Genomic DNA, 15833 nt, shown 5'->3' on the forward strand with positions numbered 1-15833 from the left:
AGTTCTAAGGCATTGTATGAGTCAGCACTTCAACTTTTATGATGGTGTCATCTAAGCATAATTATTTAATTTATTCATCAAATTCTGTTCTCTTTTAGATAAAACCTATGCAAGCTGTTGAGAGTTTTAGGAAATCCATAAATAATAGCTCTCTTTTCACAACAGAATTGAACAATTGCAAGAGACATTCAGGAATTAAGCCGATTTATATTAGCACATCATATATTTCTGATGAAGCAATTTAGAGGATTTGATCTTATCCTATGCCTAAATTTGCTAATAATCCCCTGAATATAACTATTCACCCCAAAACTTCATTTTTCTCCTATGGCCACAGAGTCAAGCCTCCTACAAATCTTTAAGCAAGGAGAGCTGTACTGGCAAAAGCTGAGCTAACATAACATGCCCAGTTCCTTCTCCTAGTCTCACTGATCAGATACTTCAATCCTCAGGCTCCCCATTGCACCAATCAGATAACTCACTCCTCCAAAAAGAGAAGCGACAAAGGATGGAGACTCTGTCTTCTTTAGGGAAGCTTAAAGAATCTTAAAGGAATTTTTTTAAAGTTTACTTAAGTAAATTCTTACACACAGCAACCTTAGGTGAAGAACTTAAGTGTTCTTTTTCACCATTCTCCACATTTTTTTTATTGTATTGTATTTGGCTTTAAATCTTAAAATTATGAAGAAATTATCAATTTATGCTGATATTTCTGTTTTCATCTTCTTAAGCTTCCCCCATAGCCTCCAATTCTCAAAGCTTCCTTAAGTGCTATTTTAGAACAACCAATGGGTCATGTTCCTTTCATGCTAACAATACTACAAAACAGGGCATAATAATTCCTTAATTAAACTAAGTTAACCACCATTGTATATCCAAGACAGTTGCTATTTTACATTGTAAAGGAAATTTTCTCTAATCCTTTTATCCTGTAATACTCAGCAGAAGTATTTCAGTAAAATCAAATAACATTGTAAACTAACAGAAATAAAATAACTGTGATAAACAAGCCATAAACTTGAATATGTTTTTCATATATTAAAATTATGTTTTCTCAAATATTTACTGAACACAAGCACCATTTTTCTCTTTTACACTGCAATTTTGTTAGTTTCTAATTAGCTGTGCTATTAGGACTGTCAATTGTCATGAAATTAAAAATAATTCTACATGTCAAACTCAAATGGAAAATGTCATGCAATAGAGGTTTGTCACTAATAGAGCTCTGGTGTAGTTGGCAAGTAAACTAAGTTTATTAAAGTCATTAAATGCTTTGACAAAAGTGCATGATAGAATAACATCACTGGTTTGTTATAAATCACTGTGAATTACTACAATTCAACCAGAGGAATGCAGATTGGGGTGAATAGTATAAAGGATGGAATCATTCAACACGTTAGGCCAGTCGTGTTTTACTCCCCAAATATGTACCAATGAAAAGATTGGTTAGCAAAGCTGAGATTTGTTTGTTTTGTTTTTTCCCCTCATGTTTTCTCTTCTACCAATTACTAAGCAACAACAACAACAAAAAGCCATGCACAAATTTTATGAAACCTGGCAAAAATAATATAAAACCCCGTTCTCCTCATCACTTGGCACAGCTTGCATCTTTGCTCCTTCATTTTTCTGACTAAGCCATTCATCACATGACTCACCCCTAAATGAAAACCTGTTAATAATTTATCAGTACTCACCCTGGCACACACAAGATTCACTCCCCATAACCATCACGTCAATATTCTCCCCTACAGATTAATACAAATGAACACACCACAAACCTAGGAGTAGAGACCACATTTACTTTACAGTTTTAAAAATTTATATATCTATCACCACTGTCAGTTTAGTGTTTATTTCAGATCCCATGTTTGGGGAAGGGGATGTTATACAAACCAGATCATCGGTAGATATGGACGAAATCTGCCAGAACTGTCCGAGGAAGCCCTGCAATGTGCTCTACATAACTAGGAGCTTTCTCCTTTCCGGAGAAGGTATCCAGAGCAGAGCTGTGCATTTTTAAAAAAATATATTTTATTGATTTTTTACAGAGAGGAAGGGAGAGTGATAGAGAGTTAGAAACATCAATGAGAGAGAAACATTGATCAGCTGCCTCCTGCACACTCCCCACTGGGAATGTACCTGCAACCAAGGTACATGCCCTTGACCAGAATCGAACCTGGGACCCTTCAGTCTGAAGGCTGACGCTCTATCCGCTGAGCCAAACCAGTCAGGGCAGAGCTGTGCATTTTCACAGTAGGGCACACAGTATAAAATCTTACCAACTAGTATCTTGCCAGAAAGCAAAAGGCTGAGCTTGGATCTCTTTAATTGGATTACAGTTAGATGGTTTTAAAAGCAGCCAGTGATTAAACTAATGAGTAGATAGGTAAAAGCATAAATGACTTGTTTTCATGGTAGATTTTCTGTAAAAATCATAAATGTTCCTCTTCAGGCTAACTAGATGCACCAAGGTACAGATGAATATCCTGTATTTCATCACTGACTATATTATAACATCAAAGTGGGTTAAAGAAATCAAAACTCAGTTGTTGTTTTTTTATTTCTGTAATTTTCATTTAATATTTTCAAACCATGGTTGACCATGGGTTCCAGAAACTGCAGAAAGCAAAACTGCATTTAAAGGAGGTCTACTGTATAAACTAACATGTATTAATATTACTTATGAAAGACATTTCACCCTCATCTTCTAGATTATAACACTTAAGAGTCATAGATGTAAAATATTCTAGTCTCAAAAGCAGTAAGTTATAAGCTAGTGGACAAATACTCTCCAGCTGATGAAAAAGTCAATTCTATTAAACAGCAATCATATATACTCTTTTCATTATGGGTTTATCTGCACTACATATTAGTGCCCCCCCTCTCCAATGAAATATGAGCTTATGAATAGTGGTAACACTATTGACTCATGTTTATATATCCAGTGGACATAATGTTGAATGATGGAATAAATGAAAGTCACAAACTTTCTGAGTCTCCAAGTCTCACATCTTTGAAATGGTTTGGGTTTAAATTCCAGGAAATCTCTTGTCCTAATTGAACAAATGTTGTGAGTCACTGTTTTCTGTGATAGATGTGGTATCATTGAAAGGAGTTTTTATGCGTAAAATAGGTAGGTTTAGGGAGTTTTAGAAATAAAAAGGGTCCATGGGGGAGGGAGACCCAGTTGGCTTAGGACTTGGAGCTGGCAAAAGCCATACATTCACAAAGAACTAAAGGCTCTGCAGCCTCAGGGGAGAGGAAGACACCCATTCACAGAAGACAGGAGAAAGCCACAGGGAGTAGAGAAACAAAAGGGAGAAAGAGGAAAACAGATTTTCACAGGGAATAGAGAATTTTACCACAAGAGAAGGGAAAAAAGAGAGCACCCTACATGGGGTTTGAGCTTTGAAGCTGCTATAGTGACCAATCAGAGGGGATATCAGGACACAAAGAACTGCAGTCTTTATAAACCTTAGGGAAAAGGAGCTTAATGGGCTACCCCTTTGGGACCCCTCTCCCAAAGGGGTAGCCTCACCAATCTGTACTTGTTTCCAATAAGTTTCGACCTTTTCCTATACCACCTTTTTTTCCGTGGCTTCATTCTTTGAATCCACCTGGAAAAGAACCCGGGAAAGAAACCACCTTTGCATCCTGCCCAGAGGAAAACCACACGTTTCATCATCACAATGATACCTAAGAAAATTATTTCTCTTATAGATGAACTAGAGGCCCGGTGCATGAAATTTGTCATGGGTAGGGTCCCTACACCTGGCTGGTAAACAGGGCAAATCAGGTTCCTGGCCTCCCCTCCTCCCTGCTTCCCCACCTCCTCTTTCCCTCGCTCCCTCAGTGCACCTCCACCACCACTGGTCACCAACTATGTTCCACACTGCCCCCTGGTGGTCAGCACACGTCATAGCGAGCAATCAAACTCCTGGTCTCCCAGTCGAACTCCAAAGGGGACACTTTGCATATTAGCCTTTTATATACATAGATTAAGGATAGACTGGAGATTAAAAGGCTGGCTAGAATTTGTGAATCTATAGGTGAGAATGCTATGAGTACCAAAGTTCCTCTTCTAAGAGAGGAATGTGGTCCTTCCTTCAAAATGTCAGTGGTACCTAATGTTAGTGAGACTCTATTTGTGGTGTCTGTATATTATTAACATGTTTTCAAGATTAGGTAAGGGGATGGTTCATAAACTTTCCATATCATGTTTTTGTTTTTTGTATATACTGCTGTTTTATTACGTTGCCTAATTGTATTTTAAAAAATGTCAAATGACCAAGAGCTTTACAGTTATAATACAAATAAATAAAACACTAATCACTAATTAATAAACAATACAAGAATAAACCCTGTATTTTGCATATTCACAAGGTTAAACCTACTTTTGCCCACCTCTGTATATCAAAATTCTGAGATACAAATTGATACACAAAAATAAATAATTGTAATAAAAAAATGTTTGTTTTAAATATATATATATATATATATATATATATATATATATATATTGATTTCTGAGAGGAAAGGAGAAAGATAAAGAAATAGAAACATCAATGATGAGAGAGAATCATTGGTTGGCTGCCTCCTACATGGCCCCTACTGGGGATCGAGCCTACAACCCAGGCATGTGCCCTTGTCTGGATTCAAACCTGGGACCTTTTAGTCCATGGACCGACGCTCTATCCACTGAGCCAAAACATCTAGGGCAGAATGTTTTTAATATTTGTTGAGTCCCTAGTATCTATGAAGAAATATTTTAAGCACATTAAACATAACATCTTACATAATCTCAGAAGAAGAATAAAATGGCTATTTTCTCTCCAATCTACTTATGAATGAACTGTTTCACAGAGAATATAAGAATTATTTTCTAAGTCCAAATAGTCAGTAGAGATTATAGCCAGAAACACTAATCATACATGAAGCTGGGTTAGGGGATGATCAGTATATTTAATCAAGTTTTTGAGGAGTGTTTTGTGTTTAAATTTCAGAAAATCTCTTGTTCTGATTTAGTACAAAGCAGAATATTGGTTCTGGACTCATATAGGAATAAATCTTTTTTAAAAATATATTTTATTGATTTTTCACAGAGAGGAAGGGAAAGGGATAGAGAGTTGGAAACATCGATCAGCTGCCCCCTGCACACCCTCTACTGGGGATGTGCCCACAACCAAGGTACATGCCCTTAGCCAGAATCGAACCTGGGACCTTTCAGTCCGTAGGCCGACGCTCCATCCACTGAGCCAAACCAGTTAGGGCTAGGAATAAATCTTGATGCTATCTATTATTATACACTTTGAGCAAGTTAGGTAAGTTTCTTAAGCTTGAACTAACTTGAAAATAAGAATTCTAAAGCTGAGGAATATATGCAACTTAATTTAGTGATTGGCAAATGACATTTAGGAAAAAGGCATCTGTGTGTGTGTGTGTGTGTGTGTGTGTGTGTGTGTGTGTGATATGTCATGTGAATTTAATATTTTAGCTCTGTAGGGTGAATGTGTTTAATATTTTAGTTCCATTCTAGTGACTATGGAGATTTGTGATGGGATGAGCCCAGAGGAGATTTGATGCAGACTGCCATCAGTTTTTCTTATTTATCTATTCACTGATGCAGTACAAATTCTCATGCCTCTTACAGATAGCCACAGTTGACAACCCAGGGTAATTTTATAATGAGAACACATAATAACAGAGTTTAATCCCACCTAATTCTTTTATTTTGGCCTTGCACTGTTGTGTTCCTAGTATATCCCTAACTTCTATTTATTTTTCAAATCCCACATTAAGAGTCAACTACTAATCCTTGCTTGGTATTCCTCTGCCAAAATTAACTGCTTCCCCTCCCTTATTTCACAGAGTACCAATTCAATATTAATTATATTGTTCAATTTAAATTATATATTCTTATAATCAATGGAATGCTTCATATATCTGTTTTCAATTGGATTACATAATGCTTATGATAAATCAAGGGTGCTATTAATTTTCTACCACTACTGACTGACCCAAAATATTTAATATCATGATGATTTGTATTAGATAAATGCTAGGTAGATATATCTGTTTGTTAAAATATGGATTGAGACCAGATTGCAGAGACCTTAGGCACAAAGTTGAAGCATATAATTATGATACTCCATATCCCTTTGAAAAAATTTCTTTTTTTAATTTTTAATATCTTGCATGGAGGAAAATGATGGAATATCAGAGGGGAAAATAATATTTCACAAAGACTGCTTTAAGCATTTCTAATACCTAACTTATTGCCCTGCATGGAGTTATGCAATAGCATATTTGAGAGGAGATATGTTTGTAAGTCTTTATGCTGACAGTAAAATAGAGAGCTCTAAATACAATCTGGTGCATACCTGGCATTTCCTTTCTGAACTCAATATGAATGTAAATGAAATTGCACAGCCTGTGTATAAATATACTATAGACAGAGACTGGGAATACCTATATTGCAGACATCAGAAAAAGAGAAAGAAACCTAGTAAATGAATTTATTTTTGACCCCTAGACCGGTGGAAATATCTGACAGTGCGAAATGTCACCTTTAATGGGCTTTACACTGATTCTGTGGTTTCTGAAAATGAATGTCAAGTCACTGGCAAATGGCAGTGGCACTGAAAAGGAGAAGGATAATATCTTTACCAAATGCACTTATACTTCAGTTATGACTGCAAAGGAAACTCTGTTAAAAAGATTGAAAAATAACATAGTGTGAATGTAATACAGCTTTTGTCTTCAGAATACTATGAAATGCCAAGTTCCTACTGTTTTATATACAATCTTCACATATATTTATAAAGAGGGATATAGGAACAGAAATTAAAGTGGACAAGATATTTTTTCCAACTACAGTCTCATTTAATTCTGGACAAATTTTCAATCTCAGACTAGATTGCTATTTATGCTTTACCAGATATTTCAGGAAGAACTTCTGTAAATGATAGTGGTATCTAACACCTCAAAATTCATATAAATATAATCCAAATATATTTATTTTAGGAAAGAATCATAAGGTTATGATGAACATAAAATACATTGTAACATTCATGGGGAATTTTATTGATGGGCTTATTAGTATATTGGTCATAGGGGCAGGGAGTGAGGAATAGTGAACTTGAAGATAGACTAATGGAAAAAATCCTGAACTGAATTGAGAGAGAAAAAAGTATAATAACAAAAGAACAGAATATCCAATAACTGATTCTATCTCAAAATGTGTAACCTAGGCATAATTGGAATACCAGAAGAAGAAAGTGAGAGTAAAGAATATATGAGTGACAATGGCAAAACTTTCCAAATTAATGACAGACAGTTACAAGAGATTTAGGAAATCAGATAGCATGAACTATAAATGCCAAAAAACTACACATAGGAATATTATATTAAAACAAGAGACAAAAATAAAATTCTGAAGAAAACTACAAAAGAAATTCCCAAAACAGCAAAAACAAAAATCCTATTTCAAAATGGACAAAACATCTGAATCGGCACATTACAAAGCAAGATATACTGGTGAAAAAATAAGCATATAAAAAGATGCTCAACATTCTTTTTCATTAGGTAATCTATACTAATAAAAGGTTAATATGCTAATTAGACTGGACATCCTTTCAGACGTCCTTTCATACAAAGCCACGGTGGTGGGGGCCAAGGCAGAGGTGGTTAGTGGCAACCAGGCCAGCAGGGGAGGGCAGTTAGGGGCAACCAGGCAGGCAGGCAGAGTGGTTAAGGGCAATCAGGCATGCAGGCAGGTGAGCGATTAGGAGCCAGTGGTCCCAGATTGCAAGAGGGATGTCCCCCAAGGGGTCCCAGATTGGAGAGGGTGCAGGCCAAGCTAAAGGACACCCCCCTGTGCAGGATTTTCGTGCACCTGGCCTCTAGTCCTAATAAATAAAAAGCCAGGGGCCATGATGACCCAAATAACTGTATGGACAACCGGACAGCAGGCTGCATGGGGCGACAAGGCCGGCAGGGGGGTTAGTGAGGGACAACAAAATGACTGAATAGAAGGCTGCGTGGGGTGAGCAGACTGGCATGGGGGTTAGTGAGGGACAACCAAACAACTGAACAACAGGCTGCATGGTGCAACCAGTCCAGCAGGGGGGTTAGTGAGGGATGACCAAATGACTGAGCAGCAAGCTTCGTGCGGCGACCAGGCCGGCATGGTGGGAAGTTGGGGGTGACAAGCAAGGCCAGAGCGGGGCGGGGGTCAGTCCGAGGTGACCAGGCTGGCAAGGGGGCTAGTTAGGGGCAACCAGGCTAGCAGAGGGGGGCAGTGAGGGGCGATCAGGCTAGCAGTGGGGGCAGTTAGGGGCGACCAGGCCCACAGGGGGGAAGTAGGGGCAATCAGGCCAGCACAGAGGTAGTAGGGGTGATCAGGCTGGCAGGGGGGTATTTAGAGGCGATCAGGCAGGCACAGAGGCAGTAGGGGTGATCAGGCTGGCAGGGGTTAGTTAGGGGCAATCAGGCAGGCAGGTGAGCAGTTAGGAGCCAGCGGTCCCATATTGTGAGAGGGATGTTCAACTACCGGTTTTGGCCCAATCAGCAGTCAGCCAGCCATGCCAAAGGAGCCCACCCATGCACGAATTCGTACACCAGACCTCTGGTTGTAAAATAAAATAACAATGATTAAAACACACTTATTAGAATGGCTATAATACAAAATAAAATGACAATACCAAATACTGGCTAAGATGTTGAACAAAAGTAATTCTCACTCAATATTAGTAGGAATGCCAAGGGATTGACCACATTTGGAAGACATTTTGTCAATTTTGTACAAAATTCAACACAGTCTTACCTTATAATCCAAACTGAGTGGAAAATGCATACCCACACAAAACCTACATGAGTTTAGTTTTGTTTTGCTTTTATCACAGCTAAATTCATAATATCCAACAGCTGGAAACAACCAAAGTGTCCTTCAATCAGTGACTGGATAAACAAACTGTGGTACATATATACAGATATTATTAATAAGAAAAATGAGTTATCAAGAAATAAAAATATCTGTATGAATGTTTAATACATATTGCTAACTGAAGGTAGACAGACTAAATAAAACTGTATATGATTTGTTCAATAATATGACATCCTCAAAAAGGAAAAACTATAGAAATGCTACAAAGTTTAGTAATTGTCAAGAGGCTTTGGGAGGGAAGCAGGTGTAAATAGGCAAAATATGAAGAATATTTTAGACTGGCAAAACTATTCTTTATAATATCAAATTTTTGATAAATATAAGTTCCCATTTATCAAAATCTATAGAGCTTCAAGGCAAAAAGATTAGATCTTAATGTATAAAATTAAATTATTCAGGTGCTCTTAGAATCCCAGGATGTTAACAAAATTTGACAAAACAAATTTAGCTACAATATAAATTTATAATACTATATCACTGAAGTGGATGGGGGAAAACTTTTGATCTATGTTACTTTGGAAATGAATGGAGCTTATAAGACTAAAGGCAAAATAAACTGTTTATGCACTCTGTTATAGTTTGTAGAGTTTCTAATATGTTAACAACTCTGGTATTGCTATACATCAATACTGGAATTGAACAATTAAATAAATATATGTCAGATGGTGGAGACAAAGTTTCCTACTGATGGAATAGGAGTTTATAAATAAGCAAGGTGCCCTAGCTTGTTTGGCTCAGTGAATAGAGCATTGGCCTGTGGACTGAAGAGTCCCAGGTTCGATTCCAGTCAAGGGCACATGCTCAGGTTGTGGGCTCGATCCCCAGTAGGAGGCATGCAGGATGCAGCCAATCAATGATTCCCTTTCATCATTGATATTTCTATCTCTCTTTCCCTTCCTATCTGAAATCAATAAAAGTATATTAAAAAAAAACTAATAAGCAAGGCAAAGAATTAGAATTATCTATTTATTAATAAGATAGAGTTAGAGTTATTGGCAATCACTCATGGTTACCTTAATATAAGTTTAGATTGTTGCATATAGAAATATTTACAGATATGCATATATACACAGGAATCCTTGCTTGCTTTTTCAGATGAGAGATTCTAGAAACAGAAACATCCTAGTAACTATGAGTACATCTAGAGCTTTTTCTTAGTTTCTAATACTATTCTCCAATAAAAGGAATAGGGATTTTTTGGAGATGTTTTAGAACTTGGATAAGAAATGTACAGTAAGATCATGGAAAACCTTTAATTCCAGAAACTACGGAAGTCTTCCAAAATAATATAGTAACATATAGATTTCCAGGTACAAATAGACAACTGTGAACAGTAGATAGTGGCATAGGTTCAGGAATTATCTGTCTGAACTTTAATCCTAGCCTTTTTCCCACCTAAATTGTGATGAAGGAAAGTTTACTCAACTGCCTTATGCTTCATTTTATTTACGTAATTGAAATAATGTTTTTTACCTCATAGGATTACTTTGAGGATTAATATTACTAATTTGTATTCATAGTGCAATGCCTTTCTCAAAATAATGTCCTAATTAGTCTGAATACAATCTCTATATATAAAAGTCTAAGCAACCATTCGGACTGAATCACTGGAACAACCGGAACAACCAGTTGACCAGTTGCTATGATGTGAACTGACCACCAGGGAGCAGATGCTCAATGCAGAAGCTGCTCCCTGGTGGTCCGTGGGCTTCCACAGCCTACCTCTGTGGCTGGCAACATTGCTTCCTCTCCTGACCCCGCTGGGGCCTTTGGGCCCAGGTTGGGATGGGAACCAGGGGTGGGTGGCAGCAGATGCAGTCCCTTTCCTAGGGGGGCTGAAGGCCGGCTCCCTCCTTTGGGTCAGCAACCAACCTCCTATGTCCCACCCCTCCCCCAAACTGGCAGGTCCTGATCAGCCTGCAGTTCCTCCCCCTCTCACCCTGGTCGGCAAGCCCCGATCAGCCCAGCCCTGATTGGCCCTGGTCGCCGGCCAGGCGTAGGGACCCCACCCATGCACAAATTTGTGCACCGGGCCTCTAGTCTATAATATATGTTTTATAATTCTGGTTCATACTATATTGTGTTTTATAATCTGATTTAATATTATGAAATGAATACATTTATTTATAATATATTAATTATCTAGAAGAGTCCACAAAAATATTGATGTCTTCCTTTTAATAGTTCTTATTCTTATAACATTCAACATATAAGATAAAACCAGTTTTTTTGTTTTCAATTTTTTTAAAGTAAGAAATTCTTTACTATAAGATATAAGGGTTGGAAAATAGAATCTCACTTCATGTCAGTCCTTTAGGTACATTCAGTAAGTGTGGAATATTTTTTATTATTTGAAAGAATCTTGGTCCAAAGACTGTTTAAATTATGTTTGTAAAATTAAGTTATCATTGTCGTACTGAGGTGAACAGTATAGCCTGGGGGAACTTGCCAGGAGGTTAAGTACCAAGTTCTCTTGAAAGTTGATAAAACTTTTTCAGTAGCCTTTTCCACGAAGGAAGTTCCTAGAGTATTTCTTGCCTAAAGAACATTACTATTTGCAAGATTTTACTTTCTCTGTAAAGCTTCATATTCCACATGAAATTTACTATTTAAAAGAGAAAGTCAAGCAAATTTGTATGTCTACAATGAAGCACTTCTAAAGTAAGCTTTCAGCTCAGATGCACTTATATTCCTACATATGCTGTGGTTTTGGAACTGAAATTATCATTGTTCCAAAGGAAAATGTATCAGCTTGATACAATAACCACAGTTTTCCAATAGATTATTTGGATCAATTTAAAGAGTCAATAAAAAGTTAAATTAGTTTTGAAGTAACTCCTACTAGCTCTTCAAGTATATGTTCAGATATATTTAAATGGCAATATATTTAGTGAGCAGTAGAATTATAAATAATTTGTAATAATTTATCCTGTGGTGGATGAATCTGCATTTTGAGTATTTTTAGTCCCTGTAAAAGAGGTTGCTTACTATAGTTGTAGAATTTGAATTAGATCTAAAAGTTATTTAAATGGGCTGTCATTCACACTTTATCCTTTCCCAAAACAATTATTGGTTATGGGTCATAGCACTCTTACTGTGAACATCATGGATTTGGCTTCTCAGTGTTCCTCAACAGCCTTCCAGGCAGACACTCTCAACATATCATGCTTCAGAGTCAATACGAGCTCTATTTTTCATCCTGCATGTCATCTACTTCTCTCATGGTCACATACACCTCTGAGGATATTATCATGTTACTTCTTAAATAGTTTCCAGAATAAAGGACTTATTACAAGACAAGACAACACCATTCATTTGGGAAAGGTTACAAATATTGAAGTGCTCCTTGTTAATTTAAACCAAAAGGACTAAACCATTATTTCCAGATATTGACCCAAATTCACTTTATTCAGACCACTAAAATAAAAGTTGAATTTCTTTTTTGAGAAATCTTTCAATAAATAAAAAGCTTGGAAATTTCACAGCACGTAGGAAGTAAACAAGAATGGCTCAATGAGCTTGTCAATCTTAGCAAATTGTGCCTTTCTCTTGACAGATAACGGTGAACTACATGCTAGTAGTCAAGTAATTCATTGCATAAAGGTATGTAGTGTACAACTTTGAAATAAGAATAGGACAATTGCAATAACAATGCCATTCAAAAGATTTGGAAGAATTAGAAGAACTTGAGAATCACAGGCCCGTGGTAGTTCTGAATTTCAGGCAAACAGTTGTTTCCAGGTCTTCCATGGAGAAACAAATCTTTTCATAAGAAGTTGTTCATATTTGATTTCTCAACCTACTTCTCAATAGAGAAAATTGGAAGCCCAAAGTCCTTTCTTTCCCTTTTTTGTTTGTAATTTTTGAATGTCTTTGTTTTGTTCCAAGCTAATAGTGCCTTTACCAGAACAATATTACTAAAAGTTTATGGGTTTCTTATACACCTGATGTGGGTCCACTCAATGTGTCAAAAGGCTCATTCATATTGTATCTCTCTACTTTAGTCTTCATATCAGGCAACTGAGATACCATGACCTTAAAATTCTTAGAAGTCCTTTTTATTAAACTGAGAATGAGTACTAGGTCCTACTTTAAATCTTTCAGAAGCCTTAACAAGGATCTTTAGACCTGAAACTTTGATTTGATTTTTGATACCAAATTTCATTTTACTTTGTGGATCTTTATTAACAGAGGAGACTGAAGATGAACATATTATTTAGCAAGACCTGAATCTTCTCTATTTCCAATAAATCCTGGCTTGCAAACTAAACAATTTCTTTATTAGGCCATCTGTTTCTTCCCTTCCCTGAGCACAGACTACTGGGTCCAACCAATTGACATTAGTAACATCTTGCCTGATTGCATTAGTTGGATGTTCAAGTGTATTAAATATATTTTCTGTTTTCCATGTTATTTCAGATAACCATTTGTTAATTGTAATGTCACTACTTAAATAATTGTAATTTCTCCAACCTGGTAAAAAGCAAACACACACGTGTTCTTTTTTGTTTTGTTTTGTTTTGGTTGTTTTTTCTTTTCACTGTTTTCCAGTACTATTAAAATTTAGAGCATTATTTTCCCATTCTTTGCTGTTTCCATGACACATTTCCATCCTCAACATGGTTCCAGCAAATGCCAAGTAGTTTTAAATTATTATTAAGACAGCTCCTCTCTCTCCACATCACATTTTGTGCCTGTTTGCTGTTGCTGCATGGCAAATCATCTTAAAATGTACTGGCTTAAAACAAGTATCATGTATTAATTCTCACAGTGCTGCGGGTTGACAGGAAATATTTTGTGATCTGTGTAGGTTCATCTGGGGTTGGACAGTCTCAAATGGTCTCAATCAGCTTTCTGAGAATTAACAGGCTGGTTGGTGTAGGAGGAAAGCTTCATACATATATCTTCTGTCAACTGGAGAAATGGCTAAAAGTGTTTCATCACCCAGCAGGCTTTCTTAGACTTTCTCACTGACTGGAAAAACATTGCCAATGGCACAGGAAGACAAGCGTGTTGGAAGGCAGTTTTCCGTGGCCCCTTCAGTAGCATAGAGCTGCTTCTTTCCAGTCTCTGATGTGACTTTCTTCTCCAAATGCTAAACAACTACTGTCTGAGTGGCATATATTTTGGGTTTTGTTTGTTTCTTTGGCAACATCCAAACTTATCATATTTATTATGCTAGGGTATATGTTATAAAGACCAACATCTAAGGAAAATATACAGAATGAAATTTATTTTTCCCTTAAATCACAGTTTAGGTGGAGCAAATGGAACAGGAGGTAAGGATCTTTGCTCCAAGCTGTATTTCAGGGACCAAAAAAAAAATTCCATCAGGCCCAGTACTCACATATGTGGGATTTTGGAGCTGTATCATATGCATTATCAGGCTGACAGCCAGAAAGACAACGTCAATGCAGAAGGCACATACACTGTTAACCATTGTCAAGCTGGAGGGGACACACATCATGTTTTACTCATATTCTCCTGATATAAAGTCATCCCAGGTACATGGCCCAAAATAGATGCAAGTGGGCTGGAAAATATAGTTTAATAGGGTTCCAAGGAAGATGAGGTTATTATTATTGATGAATAATCACTGAGTTTTTGTCATAGCACTACTTTAATAATGCAATATTGATTTTTACTTAATGTACATTTATTTTGTTTTCAAATTATTAACATGAGATATTTTTAAAATATACTAAATAAAGTGTGTCATTTTAGGAAAAGTTTTAGCATTCTTAAATATTTAATATATATTTAAAATGTATTAATCTTTCTCTTTACAAATATAACAATTTTGAAAGGAAGCTACCAGGTAAAACATATAATTTCTAGCTTCATCATAATGAAATGGCTGAACACTCTGCTTTAGTCAAACAATTTCATTTTCTCTCTTTAGCTGGATGCTTAAAAAGTTATCATAATATCAATAGGAAGAAAGTAAAATAGGGCATTTCCAAATATGTTCATTATACACTCAGAGTGTTCATCAGAAGTGACTCTTAGGGAAAGCAATTAGTCTGAGTATCCAGGGATTATTCTGAAAGTTATTGACAGAGGGAAATAAGCGAGCCATGGCAGAACCACATAGGTATTTGAGACCTTCAGTTTATCTCCTCTGAAGGGATGATTTGATTTGTGGGCTTTATTCTTCTCCAGCCAATGCGCCTGAATGAGACTGCCCTAGATATGTCTAGTTCCTGGCCTTGCTAAACAAGCTTGATTCTTTTTTTTTTTTAATGTCCCTAATTTCTCTTTGTGCTGTCTGATGGTGCTTTTTAAGGATGGATATACTTCCTGCCTGCAACCATTATTCATTATCAGACCCCAAATTATGGTCGCTTCCTTTGTTATGTAACCAAACAAAACACGGAGGTTTGGCTGCCTGCCACGAGAAAGCCAAACTCCTGAGGTAGGTGCTGGTGCAAAAGGAAGCAGATTTTATTCAGGAGCCACAAGACTTGGGAGAAAGGCAGACTTCTGTCTCAAAGACCAATCTCTCTTCCTGTTCAAGCCTGCCCTTCTTATAAAGATAGGAAGGGGACAGCTTTCTTTTCTATCCAATTATCTTGTTAGCTTTTGGTGTGCTCTAGTGCACTATTCATCTTTCCAATTTTCCCTGAACTTGGGTCCTGTCCATTCATATTTATAGCTTTTGGTGGGCTCAGTGTAAGAAACTCACTATCTTGGCCAATAGGCAAGATTCCCCAGTGTGTTCTGACTAAACAAAAATCAGACAATTAGTCTTGGTTTTCTTGTTCTTGTGAGAACTGCATTTTTACCTTGATATTTCAGCTAAACTGTTTTAATAAGGAGTTTTAGCTTCACTAGCAAATAAACATATACATGATGAAAATAATAAGACAAATCTGCCTTCAGAAATTCA

The sequence above is a fragment of the Myotis yumanensis genome, unplaced genomic scaffold, assembly GCF_028538775.1.
Source record: "Myotis yumanensis isolate MYYU_CA2020_CCGP unplaced genomic scaffold, mMyoYum1.0.hap1 SCAF_3, whole genome shotgun sequence".
Taxonomy (NCBI): Eukaryota; Metazoa; Chordata; class Mammalia; order Chiroptera; family Vespertilionidae; genus Myotis; species Myotis yumanensis.